Raw genomic sequence first — 22,458 nt, 5'->3', positions numbered from 1 at the left:
TCATCTAATTTCTCCTTACTGGCACTATCACACATTACTGTGAAATGGTCCATACATAAATATCTGTCACATCTCTTGCAAGTATATTTTCTTTATCAGTCTTCATTCCTTGGACATTTGACACAATGACTTTGTTTTTTCAAAAATTTGTTACGATGTTCTTGAGGTAAAGATTCTGTTGAATGTCATCGGACACTTGAAGTGAGTTCTGTAGGGAGATTCAAATTTTGTCCCTGATTCACTTGGCTCCTAATAAGCTGAAGTGACAAATTCTTCAAGAACTTCCAACATATGTTTCGTTATTGTATTAAAATCATGAATTATTTGGGCATTAATTCCTGCCACATTCATTAGAGCAAAGAACAAGGTCAGTGGCCACTGCCAACAGTTTCTTGATGTATCATGTGAGGCAGAAAGTTAATTTACAACATCAAGACCACATTTTGTATTATTGTAGAAATTATTGATTGCCCGCTGAGTCCTGTCACCTGTGGAATCATCAATGGCAGCATCATTGTGCACTGTTGACATCAGTAATACCACTTTATTCTTTTTGTGAACCTACAAAACCAAAGTTTTGCCCTCATTAAAACCGAAAATGTTGGAATTCTTCAGACTTGTGTATTTACAAATGATAGTGGAATCTCTTTGTAAGTTCACGTTCCTTTAGAAGTTTGGAGACAAGGCCGCAACTTGTGAACAATGTATATGTCATAATATTCCTACCTGAACCCAAAATTAGTTGTATAAGTCGTTCCACTAAGACTTCCGTTTTGTTGCTATCTTTGAAAGTCCCGTCTGGCTGCTTACCTACATAAACTTGTAAGTTCATGGTGTTAACACACCCTGGCAACCATGCAACACTTCTAATTCTTCGTCTAGTGTGAAATATTCACTGACGGAGAAATGTTTCTAACAGTTACCCACGGCCTGAGTAAGAATATCTCTAATTGTAGCCAATTTGGCTACTTCATTTCTGGCTGCTCGAGTATCTTGGCCATCAAAACTAAGGCACTGCCAGAGTAATCGGAATCTTTGGAGGGACATAATTGCCCGAAAAATCTCTATCCCAGTTTCATCAGATGCCCAACGATCTTTTAAATTCAACCTTCTTGCCTTTTGTGTCTCTGCTAAATACTGGAGTCCATGTACTACCTCCACTTCATGTTTCGTTGCACATTTTAGTAAGTGTTCTTGTGAATACTTCCCTTTCTGACTCTCTATGCCTTATTTGTACACAAAACAATTTGTTCAATAACATCAGGACATATGAAGAGATTGAAATATTTTAATAGTGTAGCACATTGCTTGGTATCACCAACGATGGCTGGAAGGTGAATAATAATATTGTGCGACCTCATGGGAATTTTCTACATCATTTATTCGTCTCGTGTTTTCCATTGTAGTAACCATCAGTGACCTCATCTTCGTAATTTTCATCTTCTTCCTGCTCTGATGATGTGTCGTGGTCACTTACACTAACAGCATTTTCTTCATCATCGGAATCGATAGGCCCCTCGTCAAGTACATCACCAATCAACGCTCGTAGTCATTCTGTAACAATATTTGATAATAATTATACGATTAAATGTTACATCCTGCGGAAAGACGTTAAAAAATGCAATGAATTGTTATCTTCACTTTTCTTCTTGCGGGAAAATAGTGTGTGTTGGGGTTTTAAAAACCCCAATCTTCTCCAACTTGTTTCAATAGCACCCCATGAAGACCTGTTCATAACTAAAGTTATGCAAACTCACTTGTATCCAGAATGAGATTTTCACTCTACAGCGGAGTGTACGCTGATGTGAAACTTCCAGGAGTGCTAGTTGCGCGAGGTTTGCAGAAGAGCTTCTGTGAAGTTTGGAAGGCAGGTGACGAGATACTGGCAGAAGTAAAGCTGTGAGGACGGGGCGTGGGTCGTGCTTGAGTAGCTCAGTTGGTAGAGCACTTGCCCGCGAACGGCAAAGGTCCCGAGTTCGAGTCTCGGTCCGGCACACAGTTTTAATGTGCCAGGAAGTTTCACTTGTATCCCTCTACGGACATCTCGTGTCAGCTACCTGGAACAACAAAGCAGTGCGACGTGCCATCTAGCGATTAACAACAGAAATTCGTTGTATGGGGTGCAAATCTTTCATTTGCTAACTGTGCCTCAGTAGTTAGTGACTTCCGTAGTTTGAATCTTTCAGTTAGCTGGCGGTAGTGGCGCTCGCTGTATTGCAGTAGTTCGAGTAACGAAGATTTTTGTGAGGTAAGTGATTTGTGAAACATATAGGTTAATGTTAGTCAGGGCCATTCTTTCGTAGGGATTTTTGGAAGTCAGATTGCGTTGCGCCAAAAATATTGTGTTTCAGTTTAAGCACAGTCTTGTATAATTTTTCTAAGGGGACGTTTCATATGTCGACCCATAGCCAAGGATACCTCACTGGAATCTTCTGATTTTTTCCTTGTAGTTTGTGTAATTAGTGTAGCTTTTGTTTATTGCTAGCGCGTAATCATAGAGAGAATTTCCTTTGTAGTTGCAGTCTTTCTTTGTTGTACAGTAAAATAGTTGTGGCATGCATGTAGTTTTGCACGAAGTATTTCGCAGCTGCGCTTGCAATTAACTAGATATTATTTTCAGTGCTATGTTAATGTGTTCTCTTATTTTTGTTCTTCAAATTGTGTTTTTCTGTGTTGTCGTGTGAAAAATTGTGACAATAATGGCGTGTGAAACACGTAACACTAGGCTCCAAAGTAAACTGAGAAATGACAGTGAAGACGAAAGCAGTGTGTTAGCGTCACCATGTAATGAATTCACTAACGTTCAAAGTAGTAATTTGGTAATAGCGCATAGGGAAATGGAGCAGGCTGCAAATAATGGTGTAGGCAGTGAAACAATTAGTGAACAGGGAAGCATTATCGATCGATCCGTCGGCAACAGCTCCCCTCAGGATTCCGAAATGACAGGACACAATCTTGCAAATACTGAAGATTCAGATTTTGCGTCCTCGCCGTTTTCTCAAATAAATCAAGACACATTTTCTGCTTTTCAAAATGCGAATATTGCCGGTTCAAATGCACTGCCGAAAAGCACTGAGGAACATGTTTCAGACACCAGTGCACTGTTATTACAGTTAATGCAACAAATGGGACAAAGGCTACAAAAGTTAGACACAACGCTTGAACAAAATCAGAAACAAATGGGACAAAATCTTCAAAAGTTAGACACAATGGAACAAAATCTTCAAAAGTTAGACACAATGGAACAAAATCTTCAAAAGTTAGACACAATGGAACATAATCTTCAAAAGTTAGACACAATAGAACAAAATCTTCAAAAGTTAGACACAATGGAACAAAATCTTCAAAAGTTAGACACAATGGAACAAAATCTTCAGAAGTTAGACAGCACACTTGAACAAACACGTGACGATTTAACTAGTGAGTTACATAACATTGAATCAAAATGCCAAAAAATCTGTAATGACGTAAAAACACAAATTTGTGAGCATTTTCAACCTATTTTTTCGCGGCATGAAAATGCATTACAGAATCATGAAGCAGCCATAAAAGAACTGCAAACTATTGTTCGTGAAAATCATGAGACCTTGCAAGCTAAAATGGACTCAGTTGCATCCACCAATTCGGTTACGCAACTTGCAAGAACTCAGGAAAACTTAAAGGTCATAGTAGATTCGATTTCAACACAAATGGACACTTTGAAACTTGGTTCAGAAAAACACACTGAGGAAATGTGTTCACTATCGGAGAAAGTAGCCGAACTTTCAGATCAGTTCACTAACTTTTCTACTTGGTTCAGAAAAACACACTGAGGAAATGTGTTCACTATCGGAGAAAGTAGCCGAACTTTCAGATCAGTTCACTAACTTATCTACAAAGGTAGATGATGATCTGAATGATACAGAAGAGTGCGAACAAATTAGGAAATTCAAACAAAATCAGAATCAAATTAATACACAACACCAAAGAGAAATCCGGGAAGTGCAAGATCAGCTGACACAGGTAATACAAGAATTACGTATTTCAGAGGACAGTCGCGCTCCAACACGGGAAGAGGGTCTTATAAATACGGAAAAGCCACAAAATAATAACACAGGGCATTTCGGAAATAGTGAAAGAAATTGGCAAGGTGCACCGAATTTTGAGATGGAACTGCCGACACGACGTAACAATGAACGATATGCTACCCGCCGACACGATGATTTTGACTATAAGCTGTTCATTACTGCACGTAAATTCAAAACATTTAAGAATTCTGGCAACGACATTCATCCACAAGCGTGGCTCCATCAATTCTCTCGTTGTTTTCCTCCCAACTGGTCATTAGAGCACAGATTAGAATTTATGTGGGGCTACTTGGAGAATGAGCCAGCGGTAAGAATGCGATCGGTCATTCACGATTGTCACAGTGAAGGAGAATTTTGTCATGCCTTCCTCTCAGCATATTGGTCTCAAGCTACACAAGACCGAGTAAAACATAGCATCATAATGATGAAACATTTCGAACAATCTGAATTTTCCAGTCTTGTCAAATATTTTGAAGACATGTTACATAAGAATCAGTATCTTTCAAACCCATACAGTCCCTCAGAACTCATCCGCATTTGCTTAATCAAATTACCTGAACATTATGACAGATTATTTTAGCAGGACGATGCAAAGACGACATTGAAGCTTTTCAGGGCCTGTTACAAGAACTGGAAATTGACACAGACAGCCGCGGGTTGCGGAAACAGGAAAACAATCACTACAGGTCACATCCGTCGCAATTCCGCGATGAAAGAAACAATAACTGGACACGACAAGGCTATTCTCACAACACAAATCGTGACCAAACCAGACACCACCCATATGACAACCGTTGGCAGAGTAGTAATTATTACAGGGAAAGATCACCTCTCCGCGGTAATGACTATCACAGAGACAGAGAAACAGACAATATGGAAACCAAAATAATTATTATCAAGGGAGACGGAATAACTTAAGACGCAACGGTCTAGCGCGCAGTTACGATTCAGAGAGAAATTCTCCACCACGTGACCGACAAGAAATTAATTACAGAAATTACCGACATGACGACAGGCGATATGATCGTAACGAATTGCATCAGAACTGGCGGGATTCAAACAGGGCGTGGCCCTCTCGACAAGGTGAATTTGTAGAAGTTAGGTCTCCTAATCCCAATAACGGCGCGCGCCAACAAAGAGACAGACAATGACTCGCACCGCTGGCAGACACGTGCGCCGGCTGGCTCAGAGAAATAACATAGGCGCTAACCTCGAGAAAAATTCCAGTATTCTTTGCCGACGTATACCGCATGATAATTGCGTTCAAGTTAACTCTGAGCACTAGGAAGAGTAAAGGATTGTACTACGTTTCACATGTAAAACCGTTTATTGAAAGATAATCTGCTTTTTAACTTTGTCTTTGCCATAAAACATTTCACTTCACATTTCTAGTATGCTTTGTCACACTGAGAAACTGTTAACATGCAACAATGTTCTGAAGTTAACTATCCTGTCTAGAACCTAGGGAACATTTTTAAACAGAAATTACGAATGCATTGTTATAGTGAACAGACGACACAGTGTTGTTATTTGTACATTCTTGCTTGTTAGTTGCACGATTACGTAACGACTATCAGGCTTACATACTTAGAACATATAACAGTAGTGCTAATGAGATTTTACTGCAACAATTTGTTTTACTTGAAAAAACATTATGGATTTAAAGTGCTTTCTGAGAGATACCAGATGACACAGTGGTTAGTTTATTTGACAGCTACACGATTATATCACGACGCTACTAATATGTGACACAATTTACAATGTTGCTTTTGAGGTGTTTCTGTTTTATATCTGCACAGTTTTTCTGAATTCTTCTGGAAAGTAAAACTTGTTTTAGGAGTAACTTTGTGGTATAGCTACAATGAGACAGCCTTTTCTGTTGCACAACAAAAAGTTACAGTGCAGTACTTACTTCATCACAGCAATAAGCGTAGTAACTAAGATATCTATACGCAAAGCATTTCACTTTTGTTTATCATGAGATAAGTACATTGACTTCTGCAGAACTTAGCTTTCAGAGGACGATAACTACGACTTTTCCACAGAGATTATCTTACAACACGACGCACAGTTTAGCACTACAGGGCACGCATTTGAGTGCTTAATTTGGTACTTAAACCATTTATTTATCAATATTGTTGAATTAAAAAGAAAGTTTTTTGTGATACATTTTATTCCATTGCTGTAATCTGTAACACCTGAGGGTATAATTACATTAATCCTCAGGGGGGTACACGCTTACTTTGTGTATCATGTGTTTGGCAAGCACAAGGAGCCCTAGCTAATATGGTATTTGCTTATACAACTTTACAAATCGGTACCATATTTCTCTGACACATAAATTACACAGCGATCTGATTATTTGATAGAGAAACAAACATCTTTTTACTACTACAGTGACACATGTTTACGCAATTACGAAGGTGGATAACTTCACACTTATGAAATTGTATTTTGTTGGTACCTTGTGAAATGTTCTTATTTTTCGGAACCATTGTGATACTATGAGAGCTTTGAATGATGTATTTGGTATGGGACCATGATTTTTAAAGTACAGTTGAGGTAGATGACACTTTTGACATGAGCAGAGAATTTTTATTAGGTTTTGAAATTATTGGAAGAAGCTACGACGATTTTGAGATTTGGCTGAGGTTTTATGATGTTATGATGACGATGTGTATTACGCTGTTGCGGTATGTTTATGATCAGTAAGCTGATGCTATATGAGTTATTTGATTATGCTACTTATCTGTCATGATGGAATATTAAAGAAGTGTCGACGAATAAGGTAAGAAATAATGAGTAGTGGTTAGGGACTCTAGTTTGTGAAAGAGGATGTTGGAAACCGAGAATCGTACTGTAAGAGTTATGAAATGTATGTAAATGCGTGAATGTATTACAATGCCGACGAAAATTTTTTGGACACTGTTATATCAATAGGATTTTGTTTCTACAGATGTGTAACGCACATTCTTGACCTGTGAAATTTTTTTATATGAGACTGTCACTGTAGCGGAAACTGCTGTCGTAAATATTTCAGTAAGAAAGGTAAGTGACCTTGACGTAATGCGTTTTGGGCGCCCAGCTGAGAGGTAGTCGTCTGACAAAAGAAAGCCATTAGGTGAAAAAAAAGAGGCCATTATCCTCGCTATTGACATTCATTCCATTGTAGAAAGCATCGCAAATACGACATGCTCAAACTTGAAAACATATGATTACACTTTGGAGTTCTTAATTCATGATATTTACTGAAATGAAATGATGAGAAACATTTCATGTCTATTGTCTTGCTAGTTGGAAGATTGTTTACTGCATTATGAAATGACTTATGGCTAGCGAATGAAGTTTCACGCCTTGCTTTGCCTATTTTGTTTAATATCTAGTTTCTAGCTGCACTGCAGTATTGGTTACAATACAATTTAATGGATGTACTAATATAGATATTTTATGCCTACAGATCCAGTAAATAATAACTTTATGATGTACTTAAAAAAACGAAGGAGCACAAAAAGCCTTCCCTTCACAGGAATTGAAATTTTTTTTTTACGATTTGGTAACTTATCTGCTAGCGTATGTTCTTGTGATGCATCACTCTAGTGTTAAGATGTGACATAGCTATTAAACATTTTTACTATAATATTTTTTCTGCTTCAGCTTTGTCATGTTTAGATATAAATTATTACATTTATTGCTGCTCGCTATGCGTACTTGCAATTTTTTTTATTATTGCTGTTTGTGTTAATTGTTTTGTGCTGCTGCATTGCCTTGTCCCTTAGTTTAGCACCTGAGCTCAGTAGCTTTAAGTTAGCTTAAGAGGGGGTAGACTATATAAGAAACTAACTATGATTAATTGGAAGAAAAGCATTGAGAAGCTATAAGAAAATGGTTTGGCCAAAAAAGCAGTGTACAGTGGAGAAAAACTATTTTTGAAAGGGGATGTGAACAGAATACAGAAAGCAGGTTTAGATAGGACTTTTTGGGAATAATGATGAACTAAGGGAGATCTCTATGCAAAATACTGCAGTAAAACAAACCCTGTCCTTTCCTTGTGTTATCCCACTATGTGTTTGTGTACCCTTCTGTATTTGTTTTCTTCCTGTCTCTGTGTGCTGTTTCATAGAATTTTTGCTCTTCTAATACTAAGCTACATTCACTATGATAAGGAATACTGTTATCCTTAAATATAATTTGCGTTAATAACATGTTATTTACTTCGTAAAGATGTTTACGCATTATTTATTCTGTTTTGTTCTAATGCTCATGTGTGAAGTTGATGTTTCAAAAGTTATTCTGATCTTTTATGTATGTACTTATGTCATAATTTTTGTAACACTGATGTATTTGTTAAGTTGATTCTTTTGTAAAGCCTGTATTACTGCAAAAGTTATCTGTACTGTTATGTTCTTTAATGATATATTTTGTACCTTTGTTATTGTATTCTTATGTTATAAAATTGTAATTGACACCAGTTCATCAAATTAAGTAACTTGTAAGTCACATTTCACTGCACACGTTTCTGTTGGTCATAGTATATGGACAATATGTGAGAAGTAGGGACTGATAGTGTTTGCACATGTGTTAATAATTCAGTAAGGGACTGGATAACAGCATTGCTGGTTGTAAGAACATTTCAAAAACAATTTTTGTGAGTGCACAAGTGGTGGTTATGGACTTGTTATATTATCCGCAAGACTCTTCAATGGTGATTGTGCGCCTGCACATTCAAACAAGATGGCTGCTGGCCATCTCTACAAGGACTACAGTGGGTCTACACCTTTGATGACCCACCAATACCATTATTTCTACAAGGACTGCAGTGGGTCTGCATCTCTGGTGGCCCACCAATAGTAACCTCTACCAGGACTACAGTGGGTCTGCTCTGTGATGACCTACCTACTGAGTCTTCAACATCGACTGACTCTGCTGTGGCCCATTACCTGTCTGCATGTCAAGAGTCAGCACTGTCTTTCATTGGAAGGACAACACTACTTCTTCAAGACTGCTTAGAAATCCACTACTTCCAAGTGCAATTTCTTTTATTGCTCAGACTTTGAAAAAAAAAAAACACTGCAATTTTACTGTGATGAACGATCAGGACTGTCTTTATGGACTGTGAGAGTATTTTAGCTACTGACCAACATTGTATCAATAAGTGTGCGCATTTGATATCTTTGTTATAGTAATTATGAAAAATTTTATCAAATCATTATTGGCCACTGCCCAAAACAATTTGTAAAAATTTTTTGTGGGGAGCATGGGGGCTATGTAAGTAGGCTGTTTAGGTTTTCTTATTGGTAACGCCGCTTAGCGCTCGGTATGAAAAATCACTGGGTGTGCTGTGCGCAGTCTGTGTTTAGTTTGCATTGTTGTCTGCCATTGTAGTGTTGAGCAGCGGCAGCTGGATGCTAACAGCGCGTAGCGTGGCGCAGTTGGAGGTGAGCCGCCAGCAGTGGTGGATGTGGGGAGAGAGATGGCGGAGTTTTGAAATTTGTAAGAATTGGTGTCATGAAATATATATATATTGACTATTAAGGTAAATATATTGTTTGTTCTCTATTAAAATCTTTCATTTGCTAACTGTGCCTCAGTAGTTAGTGACTTCCGTAGTTTGAATCTTTTAGTTAGCTGGCGGTAGTGGCGTTCGCTGTATTGCAGTAGTTCGAGTAACGAAGATTTTTGTGAGGTAAGTGATTTGTGAAACATATAGGTTAATGTTAGTCAGGGCCATTCTTTCGTAGGGATTTTTGGAAGTGAGATTGCGTTGCCCCAAAAATATTGTGTTTCAGTTTAAGCACAGTACTGTGTGTAATTTTTTCTAAGGGGACGTTTCAAGTGCATCGACAGGGGATCTCAGATTGTTTGCATGTTTTTAGATTACCAGGAGACTTTTGGCTCCGTTTCTCACGAGGGACTTCTAATCAAGTTGTGTGCCAACGAAGTATTATCTCCGTTCCGCAACTAGATTCGTGATTTCCTGTCAGAAAGATCACAGTTCGTAGTAAGTTCCAGAAAGTTATCGACTAAAACAGAAGTAATATTTGTCGTTCTCCAAGGAAGTGTTATAGACCCTCTGTTGTTCGTTACCTATATAAACTGTTACGGTGTACAGTCAGCGCCGGCACGTCAGTCGGGAACGACAGAGAAGAGGAGGCTGTGAGAAGAGGTCACCCAATCGTACGCTGACTGAGCTCCCTCTAGGACGACAACGAGGCAGCAGCGGCCCCTATGTGAAAAGGACATAACAGTCGCGCCCGACTGATGGCAGCCCACTTGCATTGCTGCTTTAACGTAAGCCACTTCTGAGCCGTGGCTGGCTCATGTTCTCCGTTGGATTAAACTTTGGTTGCTATTCTGTGTTTAGCCTCCCGTGGTTATCGCGCTAATGCTGTTATCTTCTCTCTCTGCGAGTGGCAGCAGCGGTGTGGATCTATATTCTCACCTTGCACTATCTTTGGCTTGGTGCTTATGGTTTCCGGCTCTGCTGTGTACGACCTGTTGGTCGGTTGGCGTGTAGCAGCGAGGAAATCTCTGCAGCACGTAGTTTGGCCGGGGCCGTTGGCGGCATCTACGCGCGGTTCGAGGGCATGGTGCTGTTCCCATTGCGATCATGTCTGAGGCTCACCTCACAAGAAGGTTGAGTTTTGACTTAATCTACTAGCAAGTCACGACTGTTCACATTGTGTCGTTTGGATTTTGTTGTCCACTGTTGGGACATTCCCGCAAGCAACAACGTGTGTTTTCAAGTTGGTTAATCTTAGCCACTCTCCGGTGGGGTATGACTGTACTTGGTTATTTTGAATTGAAGTGCACCAGCGGAATTATCTACTTTGTGGCCATTAACCTTCTTGTTAACTGCCCTGGCCGTTGACGTAAATTCAGGCAGTGTATTTTCCTCATCGTGTTGTTGCTGTCCAGCATGGTGTGTAGTTTGACAGCTCAATATTTAATTGGTTGTGCGCACCAATACTTTCTACGTTGTTCCATTGTACTCCCTGTTTGTGTGCTGGTCGGGTGGGGCGGCCTGCTCAGAAAGGACCATCTTGTTTACGAGTTGGCAATAAGGCGCACACACCGACTGAGGGCAGTGTTCTGGAATTGGTAGCCCGTTTGCGCACTGCTATTCTTCAGCCGGTTGACGTCACGTCGGTGGTGGTGAGTGAGACAAGAGCGGCAACTGACATTTGTTTGAGGCTATTAAAGGCCTTGAGGACACTATTTGATTTTTGGAGGGAACCCAACATAGTCACAGTCAGTTGCATAGGGTGCAGGCACAGCTAATGCATTTAACTAATTAGATAGCGGATCTAAGTACATTAGATTTGGAAGATCATCACGAAAAATTAACCGTAGAGTTGGCAACTTTCATGAGCGCGTTACAGTTTAAGCTTACGTGTTTCGAATTGGTTGGGAGGAAGTTTGAAGATAGGGACTTGCACTGTCAGGGATGGTACTGTTACATCCTCTGTCAAGTTAGATGCTGTGTTTGCCTAGGAGCCTAACCCTCTGGTCTATTTCTTCCGAGATATTACTGAATTGGTTGTTGAGCGACTCAATTAGGTGGAAAAATTACTGTGGTTATTGGTTCGCCTAGAACATGCGACCACCTTTCGTGTTTTCGCGTTCCACACCAAGCAATTTTGTCGTTGTTGTACCCGTTAGCTAGAGGTGAGTTGCAGAACCTCCTCTCGCGAGCCATGACGGAAGAGTTTTCTTTGCAGCAATTAAGGGAGTTCGTAATGAGGCAAAGGTTGAGCACTGGGTTTTGTGAACAGCTTGAGTGTCGTTACATTTGGGAAGTGCAGCGGGGTGAGGAGCAGTTACATCAATATGTCTATAGAGTTCAGACAGTCTCTTTGGCCTTGCTAATTGATTAACCTGAACAAGAATTGGTCTCTATCGTTCTTAGGGGAATGCGTGTGGTGGATAAGTCACATTTTGTCTTCCATAAGCTGCCTTCAATCTGGTAAGAGCTCCGTGACGTGGTCATAGCAGCATCCGCATTACCACTTGAGAACCATGTAGGTCACGAGGTTAAGGGGCGAGACATCGGCGCTAATTCCGGAGTATCTACATCTGCTGAAGTTATCAAAAGAGAACCCCAGAGTTGTTTCAGGTGCAGCAGTACGGCTCATTTGGTGTGCACTTGTGTTCACCGTCATGCACCCAGAGCCAATAGATCACACAGGGTTGGGCCATGAACACAGGTTCGAACATTCAGACCTTGGCGTACTTGGGTGCTCTCTCCCTCATTATTCCCCTTGCCTTACGTTTGTTTTAGGATAGGTGGCGAGCTGATTTGTGCTCTTTTCGATACTGGTAGTTACTTTTCGTTATTGAGCCTCGAGTGGTTTTTGGAATTTAGGCGTCTTACGAAACTTAGGTCAGTCCCTTCGCCGCTTCAGAGATGTTGGGTGGCCAATTTCCAGGTGTTGCTTTTGGATGGTTGGATCTGGGGGAGTATAGCGGTGGGCGACTTTTCCTGGCCTGTGTCCTTAGCCTTTGTTAAGGAACTGCCCGTTAATCTAATTTTGGAGTGTGATTTCATCAATAAAACTGGGTTGATCTTGGATTATTCCGGACACACGTTTTCCTTAATGTTCGCTCCTGAAGAGAAGTTAGGCCTTTGCGAATGAGCTAAACCTATTGTGCATTCAATTGTCGGGGCGTTGGCTATTGAGGCTGTAGCCCATCTCTTGCCCCATCAGGCTTTTCAGTTACACAATTTGTTGCACAGTTTTCCCAAGCTCCTTAGTGATAACCTGGTTGTGACTAACGTTCTTGATTATCATATCCGTCCGTCCGACAATATCCCGGTTAGACAGTCCCCATACCGCCTCTCACCCCCTAAGGTGAAGATACTCAAAGCTAAAGTATCTCAGATACTCCAGCAACGAGTGATTAGGCCTTCTATACCTGCTTATGCTTCCCCAATATTTCTTGTACCTAAAGATCAGGGGTGTGATTTCAGACCTGTGGTTGACTACCACCGTTTAAACGCTAAGGGTACCCCTAGCTGATCTGCATAATTCTTTTACTTGGCTTCCCAGCGCTAATTAGTTTACGGTCCTTGATTTCAATCAGGCCCTATTATCAGATTCCATTGGCTGACAAATGTAAAAATGTTACCGCATTTTGAACTGTTTCGAATTTGTTTGAGTTTAACAGAGTTCCTTTTGGGCTAGCAACTGGAGCGGCCGTGCTTACTCGTTTGTTGGATAATATTCTTGTCTGTGTGTATAATTATTTGGACGATATGGTCATCTACAGTCATTCGTTTGAGGATCATTCGGTGCATATCCAGCAAGTTCTTTCGAGAATAAAGGGAGTCGGGCTGACCGTTAAGCCTAGTAAGATGACGCTAGCCAAGCAGCAGGTATCTTTCTTAGGTCATATAGTGTCGGGTCGGAGTATTCGCATTGACCAAGAGCGAACTAAAGCCTTACAGGCTTTGCCTGGGCCGACGGATAGGCGAGGAATTGCTAAATTCATAGATATGGCAAATTATTTCAGGCGTTTCGTTCCCAATTTCGCTCAGTTGGCAGCACCCTTAAATCAGTTAAGCCGGAAGGGCACCCGTTTTGAATGAGGACCCGACCAGGAGGCTGCCTTTGAGCATATTAAGGCAGCGATAGCCAATCCTCCGGTCCTTGGGGTACCTGATTTTAATCAAAGGTTTACTGTTCAAACTGACGCTTCTAATGCTGGTATTTCAGCTGTTCTCCTCCAAGAGTTTAAGGGGCAGAGACAGCCATTAGCCTACGCATCTCGTCGGTTAAATGAAGCCAGAGTACTCCGTATATGAGTGTGAGGCTTAGGCCATTTTATTTGCATTAGAGAAGTACCGCTTCTACCTTGAACTTCGGGTTTTCCAGTTAGAAACCGACAATCAGGCTTTGGGCTGGGTGTTGGCTAGGCCGCGTAAATTTAACTGGCCGTATTGCCAGGAGGGCAGTACGCATTTCGGCATTTCAGTTTGAAGTTAAACATGTGAAGGGCTCTGAAAATATCCTTGCAAATGTCCTCAGCCGGATGTTCGCCGAAACTACATGTAGTGAGAGACACCAGCAGGTAGAGGGAGATAGTCTTAATTGTATGGTGTTGGGAGAAATTACGCTGTTGCTCAGCATCAAGATCAGGACCCTGTTTGGGCCCCCATTAAGCAACGTGTGTTGGCAGGAGAGCTGTCGGATGAGTATGTTGTTAAGAGTGGTGGGCGATGCTAAGCAGTCTAAGATCTGTTTGCCTGCAACTTTGGTGCGCCCGATATTTCGTTATTTTCATGTTTCGTTGGTGGGTGGCCGTACTTAAAGGACTTTCCAAAAAATGAAGGAGCATTTATCTTTGCCCTCCATGGATCGGGATGTGAGAGAGATGATTTCCCAATGCCGCTTGTGTAATGTAGCCAAACCCAAGAATGGTCTTCAGCAGGGTTTGTTGAGTTCTGATCGAGAGTCCTGTCCTATGCACAAGCTCTATATGGGTTATTTAGTATCTTTACCACGTACTAAGAAGGGTCATCGATATGTACTAGTTATTATCGATTCGTTCTCCAGATTGACTTCGCTGCTTCCAAGCCGTAACATTACCGCTGCCATCACTATTTGTCATTTAACTAATGTCTTCAGTGTTTTTGGCCCACCCAAGCAGCTTGTTAGCGATAATGCTCCTGCTTTTCTTTCGGCTTCTTTCAGGGCCTTCTGTTTTCAGAACGGTGTCAAGCATATCACGACCACCCCATGTTATCTCCAGGGAATTAAACGAAATCTTAAGTCCGTGTTGGTTATTTATCATCAGTCTTCCCTGGCTTAGTTTTGCCTTTAATACCACCAGTCATGAGGCCTTGCGAGCTACGCCCGCCTCCTTGATCCTTTCCTACCCAGTTAATTCCCCTCATTCGAACTTGTCGGGAAGTCAAGATCTTATTCCAGCTTCTATTAGTCGTCATGTTATCAAGGAAAACTGGAACTGGGCCAGGCGTAATATACTTAGAGCCCATTATAAAAAAATCTGAGCGTTATAATCGTAATCGAGAAACCTTTAAGGGCAGGCCAGCGGATCAAGTTCATGTCCGCAATTTCCGAGGCAGGCAGGTGCGTGGCGGGAATCTTAGTAAATTTACTCCTCGTTTTCTGGGTCCTTGCACTATCGTGAATATTTTAGGCCCGGTAAATCTGTTGGTCAAGGAGAACAGTGCAGGTAAGCAACATCGGGTTCACCTTAGCCAAGTTAAGTTCAGGTAGCTCAGGGGTTGAATCACCCCCTCCCTGTGTTAAGTTTGAGGGTGGAAGGGGGGGGGGGAGGTTGAGCCATGGCTGGCTCATTTTAATACGTTGGATTAAACCTTGGTTGCTATTCTGTGTTTAGTCTCCCGCGGATATCGCGATTATGCTGTTATCCTCTCTGTGAGTGGCAGCAGCGGTGTGTATCGATTTTCGCACCTTGTACTATCTTTGGCCTGGCGCTTACAGTTTCCAGCTGTGCTGTGTACAACCAGTCGGTCGGTTGGCGTGGAGCAGCGGGGAAACCGCCTCGGCGCATAGTTTGGCTGGGGCCGCTGGAGGCGTCTACGCGCGGTTGGACTGTGTGATGCTGTTTCCATTGCTATTAGGTCCGTGGCTCACCGATCCTGGACACGAAAGTTGAGTTCTGACTTAATCTACCAGCAAGCCATGAATGTTCACATCGTGTCGTTTGGAATCCGTTGTCGCTTGTTGGGACATTCCTGATAGCAACAATGTGTGTTTTCAGTTGGCAAATTTTAGCCACCCTCCGGTGGAATTTAACTGTACTTGGTTATTTTGAACTGAAGTGCTCCAGCGGAATTTTCTGCTTTGTAGCCATTAACATTCCGGTTACCAGCCTTAACATTCCGGTTACAAGCCCTTGCCATTGACGTAAATTCATGCAGTGTATTTTCCTCGTCGTGTTGTCACTGTCCAGCACGGTGTGTAGTTTGACAGCTCAATGTGTAATTGGTTATGGGCGCCAATACTTTCTAGGTTGTTCCATTGAACTTCCTGTTGTGTGCTGGTCGGGTGGAGTGGAAGTTATCTTGTCAGTGGGTCCGTAGACTGTCTGTCGGTTGGGTTGTCCTCAGATCGAGAATGGTTGGGCCGACTGCCTGTCTCACCTGAGTGTCAGTGTTTGAATTCCAGGCCGACCCTCGGAAACTTCTGAGCGCCTTTACTTATCTGTTATTGTTGTTTGTATTTGTATGGCTTCTAGACGATTTTTAAATTAAGGTTGTTTTTCCCTTAAAGCGTAAGATTGTTTGGGCCTTCAGCCTAATTTAAAGAACTGTTTTAAGGTAAGATCTTTGGCCTTCTAAAACATCATTTTGGTTTGTCTTAAGAGATGGGCCTTCAGCCGGTTTTTTTTTTTTATATTCAAGTTGTTTTGCTCTTAAGGTGTGAGATCATTTGGGCCTTCTGCCTAATTGAAATAACTGATTTAAGATAAGGCCTTCTGCCTTTTAAATTTCCATTTTGGTTTGCGTTTTAAGTTATTGGATTTCAGCCGATTTTAAATTAAAGTTGTCTTGCCCTTAAGGCATAAGTTTGTATGACGCATTCAACTGGCTATTAAGTTCCAAAAACTAATGTTGCGGTTTTTTTAATTTTCTTGGCTCTTGTAATGTTTGGTCAAATAAATAATGTTGTATGTTCGAGTGTAACTGACAGTCGCTTATTTTGGCCCCTTTCCACAATTTAAACTACCTGTCCTGTCCTGCAGGTTTAGCAGGGCGTCTCAACTTCGTTAGCAGACGCATCGTAGCAACTATCATTAGAAATCTTTAGGCAGCACTAACTTGTGTTTGTCGATACTGGAGAAGACTGATTATTTTGTATGTCGCCCTTTCCTTGCGACACATCTTCCAATGTTAAGTATTGTATTTGTATTTTGTAATAAAACGCATTAATACGAGTTGTTTGAATGTTTGTCTAGAAAACCGATTATGCAGGATTCCTAGACACAACGTAAACAATTTAGAGATAATCTGAGCAGCCCTCTTCTGTTGTTTACAGATGACGATGATATTTACCGTCTTGTAAAGTTATCAGATGATCAAAACCAATTGCAAAATGGTTTAAATAAGATATCTGTAAGATGCTAAAAGTGGCAATTGACTCCAAATAATGAAAAGTGTGAAGTCGTTCACACAAGTAGTAAAAGAAATCCGCTAAATTTTGGGTACACTATAAATCACGCAAATTTAAAGGCTATGCGTTCAGCTAAGTACTTAGGAGTCACAACGACGAATAACTGAAACTGGAAATACCACATAGATAATGTTGCGGAGAAAGCGAACCAAAAACCGCTATTTATTGGCGAAACACTTAGGAAATGCAACAGGCCAACTAAAGAGATTGGCTACACTACGTTTGTCCATCCTCTTATGGAGTAATGCTGCCTAGTGTGGGATCTGTATCAGATAGGGCAGCCGGAAGATAAGAAAAAAGTTGTAAGAAGGGCAACTATCTTTGATTATCACGAAATAGTGGATAGGGTGGCACGGATATGATATGCGAATAGTGGTGGTAGTCATCAATGGCCGTTCCTCTTTGCAGCAGTTTCTCCTCATGACATTTCAGTCACTAGCTTTCTCTTCCGAGTGCGGAAATACACTCCTGGAAATGGAAAAAAGAACACATTGACACCGGTGTGTCAGACCCACCATACTTGCACCGGACACTGCGAGAAGGCTGTACAAGCAATGATCACACGCACGGCACAGCAGACACACCAGGAACCGCGGTGTTGGCCGTCGAATGGCGCTAGCTGCGCAGCATTTCTGCACCGCCGCCGTCAGTGTCAGCCAGTTTGCCGTGGCATACAGAGCTCCATCGCAGTCTTTAACACTGGTAGCATGCCGCGACAGCGTGGACGTGAACCGTATGTGCAGTTGACGGACTTTGAGCGAGGGCGTATAGTGGGCATGCGGGAGGCCTGGTGGACGTACCGCCGAATTGCTCAACACGTGGGGCGTGAGGTCTCCATAGTACATCGATGTTGTCGCCAGTGGTCGGCGGAAGGTGCACGTGCCCGTCGACCTAGGACCGGACCGCAGCGACGCACGAATGCACGCCAAGACCGTAGGATCCTACGCAGTGCCGTAGGGGACCGCACCGCCACTTCCCAGCAAATTAGGGACACTGTTGCTCCTGGGGTATCGGCGAGGACCATTCGCAACCGTCTCCATGAAGCTTGGCTACGGTCCCGCACACCGTTAGGCCGTCTTCCGCTCACGCCCCAACATCGTGCAGCCCGCCTCCTGTGGTGTCGCGACAGGCGTGAATGGAGGGACGAATGGAGACGTGTCGTCTTCAGCGATGAGAGTCGCTTCTGTCTTGGTGCCAATGATGGTCGTATTCGTGTCTGGCGCCGTGCAGGTGAGCGCCACAATCAGGACTGCATACGACCGAGGCACACAGGGCCAACACCCGGCATCATGGTGTGGGGAGCGATCTCCTACACTGGCCGTACACCTCTGGTGATCGTCGAGGGGACACTGAATAGTGTACGGTACATCCAAACCGTCATCGAACCCATCGTTCTACCATTCCTAGACCGGCAAGGGAACTTGCTGTTCCAACAGGACAATGCACGTCCGCATGTATCCCGTGCCACCCAACGTGCTCTGGAAGGTGTAAGTCAACTACCCTGGCCAGCAAGATCTCCGGATCTGTCCCCCATTGAGCATGTTTGGGACTGGATGAAGCGTCGTCTCACGCGGTCTGCACGTCCAGCACGAACACTGGTCCAACTGAGGCGCCAGGTGGAAATGGCATGGCAAGCTGTTCCACAGGACTACATCCAGCATCTCTACGATCGTCTCCATGGAAGAATAGCAGCCTGCATTGCTGCGAAAAGTGGATATACACTGTACTAGTGCCGACATTGTGCATGTTCTGTTGCCTGTGTCTATGTGCCTGTGGTTCTGTCAGTGTGATCATGTGATGTATCTGACCCCAGGAATGTGTCAATAAAGTTTCCCCTTCCTGGGACAATGAATTCACGGTGTTCTTATTTCAATTTCCAGTAGTGTATTTTGTTGGCCATAATAAAGTAAGAGATATCAGAGCTCTCACGGGAAGATTTTAGTGTCCGTTTTTCCAGTGCGCTGTTAATGTGTGTACCGGTAGAGAAATAGCGTGAATGTGGTCCGATAAACCCTCTGCAGGCAGTTAATTGTAAATTGCGGAATAATGGTGTACATATGGAAGATCTTGTGCAGAAACGTTTAACAATCGGTCTTCTCGTTAGCTATTAATACAAAACCTTCATGTGGTCAACAGATGCATTGCCACAAACTATACTATACATACCATTACATACTGAGCTTGTTTACGAGATGTCGATAGAATCAAAATGCAACTTTTGATCAAAAAGATTTCCATGTATTTCCAGTATTTCTGTCCCAGGACTATCTGTGTCTTACTATTATATAATCTCTCTGAAATCTTCTGGTGGCCCCAGGTCTCTTCCACGTATACAATTGTTTTTCGTGACACTTATACCAAGTATGGGCAATAATGAAATTGTCTTCTGTGGAGAAAACATACCCTGCAACTACTCCTTTCATTCCTTCCCTCAGCATCACCCCCCCCCCCCCCCTCCTTCAATTCCCCCGTCACCCTGCATCCTCCCGCCCCCGTATAGTAAAATTTTCGTCTACTTCAACTAGGCTATCTGAAAATTTCTTTTATTTCATCACACATTCTTTCAATTTCTTCATATGGTGTATTGCATCTGTAAGCAAACACAATGAATAATTTTCACTGACGTGTATAGAAAGTGGTGCGGAGTTGTAGTGTGTTCGAAATACATTTGAATTAGTGAGAATTTTTAGAAATGTGACAGAATTAGTGAGAAAACTGCAAACAATTCTGTTGGATATCGATGACGCGAGGTGGTAAATATTAACACATTTGTACAACAAAAAGCACTATAAGAACAAAGCCAAGAAAACACTGTAAAGAATTGCTGTATTTAGGATTAGAAACTATGAAATATGGGTAATATGCGGCAAAGTGGCGTGATACGTGCATATAATAGTTTGAATACATCGAGAATGCAGAGAAAAGTTCATAGATTAAAAACAAAATCGCCAGCACATAAACCCGCGGCCTCTCGAGAGGAAAGCCTAGTTGGACAGTTGGAAGCTCATTGGACTGAAGGGATCAGAAAGGTATCTTGAACCCAGAGACACATTCTCAGACCTCCATAATACGGTCGGTTGTTTCCGTCAGTCGTGGATTGCGTATTGGTAAGACACTGGGCTGGTTCCCGGGAGGTTTCGTTTCAAATTCCCGTCCAGACATCCAGATTTACGTTTTCTGTGGTTCCCCTGTGACTCAAATAGTCAAGGTGGTTCCTTTCAATGGGACACGGCCGATTTCCTTCTCTATTCTATACGTCTCCTAATTCGAGCTTACGCTTCGCCCCTAATGACCTCTTCATCGATAGGACTTGAGAACCTACTCTTCCTTCCTCTTTGTCCGAACATCGATATAAGCCTGCTAACATGGTGTAGCATAGACGTAACATTCACAATGGGACATGTTTGGGGGAACCAGTATCCTCGATGAGAATCTGTATTTCTAGTCCTCGGTTTTCCCAAACGCTAATTTGATGAATATAATAAAACTGTTTTATTTCATATTGCATATACGCAGAACGTTAAACGCAATAAAGTTGTTACACCAGTTGTCAGATAACTTTTATGCATGTTCTTAAGACCAGGGGGTGCAGTTAATTTTACACTGTTTCAAGCCCAGAGCTTTTACATTCTTGAGAAGCAATGAGTTCCTGTTTCACAGCGCACTCGAAACTACTGCTTACCTTACCTGAGGGAGGTGTTATACATAAGCTTTACTGCTGTACCACCCATTATTAAGCTTTATGAGGTCCTGGGAACAAAAAACTGACAGCCCTGATTTTATTGCATCGCTAACAACTGTAAGACACTTTTATACACTGCCAGTTGATGACCTCCCTTTTACTTTCCTGAAGCTGATTACATTTATTGTACAGAAGAAACAGATACAACCAACTGGTAGAACATGCTCCAAGACGCCTCGTTAAAGACGGTTTCATCATTAAATTTTGCTCTGAGACAGACAAATGACTTATAAACGTGCCTAAAAACGTCACCTAAACTTCTACGCAAGGCAAAATGTGACTCGTTCTAATCGACTTAAATGTGTATTCTTAATTAAGCATTGTAATCATTACACAGATACACACCGTTATATAACTAATAAAAGAATTTCTAGAAACTAAGGTATAATATTTTAAATTAATGTCTTTTTCATCTCCCCATTCATTGGGTATAATGATGAAGCCCGGTGTACTGCAATTAAGGTGGGAGTGTATTTACATTATGTCACCTACAATTACGATTTAGTTATGTCTTTTGATTTTGGTAAATAACAAGGCCGTGTCATCAACTGATAAGATGTACAAAGTGAAGCAACTACCTGCTTCACCTCAAAGGTTTTTGACCTGTCTTGAGGATATTGGTTCACTGTTTTCACCAAGGCGAAGAGTGACAAAAATTTCATTAAACAGCTAAAAATGTTTTTCGTAACTTTATGAACTATTGACGTACAATCTCCAACTTTTTTCTCAGGTACAACATACTCTGTCACTAGAACAACAGTGTGAAAAAATCTATGATAAAACTACAATCATACTTGTTAAATTGCAGCACCAGGATGTATGCATGACCTGAAAGTAACATTATACTGCAGATTAGCTCTGTGACAAGACCCAAAAGACTACAATCGTAGAGCTATTATGATCTCTGACATTGAAAATTCTGTATGTGATAACCAAACCTTCTAAATGACTTCGCCTTCCAGCAAAGAGCTGTTGAGAGATTAGTTTCACATCATCAGTATCTTCATGATTTAAGGTATCCAGAATTACCTTTAACGCATTTCAGGAATACTTTGCACTAGAAAATAAAAAAACTGAAGAAATCGGTCAAATATTTTGTGTAATCTACATGATTCCGAGCATCATTTAACGACTCATCAAATGCTATTTTAATTTATCTCTCACTTTTACACCAATCATTTTGCAAAACATGTGATGGATTTTTTTTCAATTTCCTCAATTAATTTTCAAGTATTATTCAGAAATCAAGTTCCTACTTATACCTCATTTGCTTTCCTAGCGTCTTCCGTTCTCGAAATGTCTTGAATTTAGTACTTGATTCGAGAAACATCATTCTGTCAATTAAGGATCACACACCAATGTAACTTTTTGTGCGCAAAACAGCTACGCCTTAAAAAAGATAAACTTTTTGACACCTCGTTAGCCTTTCTAGCATATTCTATTGTGGAAATGTCCGAAATGTGGTATTTTATTCGAAAGAAGTCATTTC

At 41.6% G+C, this 22,458-nt stretch overlaps 1 long non-coding RNA gene across 1 annotated transcript in view; it reads right to left on the bottom strand.

The window, feature by feature from the left end:
* Positions 1-662: 662 nt before the first annotated feature.
* The window catches only part of LOC126281639 (uncharacterized), a 39,601-nt gene continuing 17,805 nt past the window's right edge, over positions 663-22,458 (bottom strand). Inside the window, exon 2 of the long non-coding RNA XR_007551293.1 lies at positions 663-1,554. This is a non-coding gene — a long non-coding RNA (uncharacterized LOC126281639). The remainder of the gene's footprint in view (positions 1,555-22,458) is intronic.

The sequence above is a fragment of the Schistocerca gregaria genome, chromosome 7 (genome assembly GCF_023897955.1).
Source record: "Schistocerca gregaria isolate iqSchGreg1 chromosome 7, iqSchGreg1.2, whole genome shotgun sequence".
Taxonomy (NCBI): Eukaryota; Metazoa; Arthropoda; class Insecta; order Orthoptera; family Acrididae; genus Schistocerca; species Schistocerca gregaria.
Note: the sequence above shows the minus strand (reverse complement) of the source record. Positions and strands in the feature narration are given on the sequence as shown.